Source organism: Panthera onca, chromosome E3, assembly GCF_046562875.1.
Source record: "Panthera onca isolate mPanOnc1 chromosome E3, mPanOnc1 haplotype 2, whole genome shotgun sequence".
Taxonomy (NCBI): domain Eukaryota; kingdom Metazoa; phylum Chordata; class Mammalia; order Carnivora; family Felidae; genus Panthera; species Panthera onca.
In genome coordinates, this window is record NC_138354.1 from 38,904,061 (window position 1) to 38,906,878 (window position 2,818).

The following is a 2,818-nucleotide window of genomic DNA, read 5'->3' on the forward strand; positions in this document are numbered from 1 at the left end:
GAAGCTGGCTGGCAGCTGCCCCTACACCCACGTCTGCAGGTCTCTGTGACGGTCCTTCATTGCGAGGGGTGACCCAGGCCTGCTGGCTCATTGTTCTTTGGTTCTTAGGTAAGAGGTGTGTGCATTCGTTCATCCGTGACTGTGAGTCCGTAGACCCACACCAAGCCCCTACCAAGCAATGAGCTCCAGCCCTCGATGCTCAAAGTGAGGCCCGGGGCCCAGCAGTGTCACCCCGGGGTGGGGGGGGTTGTTACAGATGCAGGCTTGGGCCTATCCAGACCCACCGAGTCAGAATCTGCATTTTACTACGATGAGTTTGCAAAGCCTGCCCTGGCCTCTGCGCTGGGCCCTGTGGAGAGAGGTCAGAAACAAGCCATCAGTCATCAGACCAGGTCTAGTCATCAGCCAGACCCTGGCCTGTCCTGAGCTCGGTCAGTGCTCAGGTGGCCCCAAGCGATAGCCTCCTGGAAGAGGGGCATTGTGAGCTGGGCCTCAGGTGCATGCAGCATTCAAGGAGGTCAGAGGGGCTTCCTGAACACGTACCGTGTGTCCTGGTTTGTGCCCTGGGGAAGAGGGCCGGGCAGGGGTTAGAGGGCAGAGCAGGCTGCCAGGGCTCAGATCACGGCTAACGGCAGTTGAGACTGGAGACGAGTCTGGCCTGGTTTCGAAGGTACCATGTGTTTCTTACACCAAAGGCTTGCTCTCCTGCCCTAGTAGGGACTGTGTGAGGGAAGGGAGGTGGAGTTTGGGAAGCGGGAGGCGACTCAGAGCCCTTACCCAGCTTCACCGGCTCCTGCTGGAGACCCTGGACTGGGATGAGCAGCTTCGGATGCACTGCCCCGGGACAGGCCTGGGAGCCCTCAGTCCTCAGAACGCAGCCCAGGACGTCACCAGCCGCAGGAGGGGTTGAAACGGAAAAAGGCTTGGGCCAGGAGAGGGATGGGGGGAAGGGAGCGCCGGTGGTAGGAGGCCTTGGCCAGGTCAGGTCTTCACCGCGGGCCCCGGGGGGCCCCAGAGGTCGGCAGTGGGCCCAGCAAGGGCTTGAGCCCCGAGCCTGAGCCCGTGCACTCTCGTGGCAGTGAGGGACCAGCCACAAGCAGAGGACTGGCAGCCTCCGGGAGGAGAGCCCTGAGCTTTCCGGACAGGTCACACCTGGCTGGGGAACGGGACAATCAGGCCCAGCTAACTGGTTGAGAAGGAAAACGGTGTGGAGGAGCTGCCTTATCCCAGCACCCGTGGCGGGGCTGGCAGAGCAGGGCCGGCAGTGGGCCTCCTGCTGCACAGCAGGCAGATGTTCCAGAAGCTCTGCCCTGCCTCGTGATGGACAGTTAGCACAGGTGAGAGCGCGCCGAGCCCCGGAGCAGTGGAAAACCAGGCGACACCCCCACTTTGTGCTGTGTCGAGACCTCCCAGGTCTGTCCCGTGTCCTGTGGCGGGCCTGGCCTGGGCATGGTCACTGCAGGCAATCAAAGGGGAGCCACGAGGCCCCCAGGGGCCTGTACAACACCCCACCCCCACCCCACCCCCGCCAGAGGCCCCTGCTCCCGCCGGCAGGAAGCCTCGGGCTGTCTGAGGTGGGAAGGACTGAGGCCGCTGCCCGTCTGGCTTTCCCAGTTCCGGGTGGACAGCAAGCGCCACAGTGAGACCCCGCCGCAAACATACAAACGCCCGGGAGAGTCGAGAGGAAGGCCTCCTGCGTGTCATGGGCGGTCCGTTGGAGGTGGGGCCCCGAGACCCCCAGGGAGGAGGGTATTTCCTCCTGTGCTCGGGAACCACCTTCCCTGAGCTGTGGAGGGGGGAGCAGAGCAGGCCTCTTGGTGTCTTTCACATGACGGATACCCACCAAGCCCCTGTGGCTTCCAGCATCCTGTGGGCGGCCTGGTTTCAGACGCCTCCACTGCACCTTGTGGCCGGCCTACAGCCTCCGGTCTGCGCTCTGCGGGCCTGGAGCCTCAGCAGGCTTCTCGAGGGAAAACCTGTGCGTCTCCCCCAGCGCCTGGCAAGTTGCCGGGGGCCCCGAAGGCACTGGCACAGGGGAGGGCGGGAGGGGCACAGAAAGATGTCACCGCACGGAGCACTGCTGTCCTGCCACCTCAGTCCCCTCTCTTCCCCTCCCCACCCCCACACAGCTCTCGAGAACAGGCTGCTGTGAGCACACATCCCCTCCCGCCTCCCCTCACCCTCAAGTCGTGCCATCTAAACCCGCCGCCCTCCTGCTCTACAACCACTCATGGCTCCTGGTTGGCGTGCTTAGGAAACCTGAGGCGCAGGTCACTCGGCTCCCACCTGGCCACCTGCTTCTCTCCACGGCCCCACAGTGACCTGCTCCCTGACACTGGAGGCTGTCCTGCACTTGTCCCCTGCCGTAGCGTTTCTCCTGTTGTTCACTCTGGGCACGTCCTGCCCCCTCGTCCCTTCTTGGTCACTGCAGCCCACCTGCAGGCGCCCCGGTGAACTGCCACACTCTGCTGTCTCAGGGCGCGGCTCACCTCCTTTGGGACCACATCGCGGGGTACAGCTGGGTTGCAGGGGCCTGCTGGGCGTTAGAAGGAAGCAAGGGGGGCCAAACAGGCCAACGAGGGCCACAGCCGGATCAGAGCGCGCCAGCCCGAGCGAGAGGACTCCGTTCCAGACGGAGAAGCCAGCTCCCTGCTGTGTGGCCTTAGGCAAGTCACCGAATGTCCCCGCAGCTAGCCCGGTTTCCCTCCCACCCCGCAAAAAGCAGAGGCCCGCTCGTGGTGAGTCCCTTCCCTGTGGCCTTGGCTGGACATCTCTCCTGAACATCAGACAGACCTGCAGGTCCCGGCGGGACCCCTGC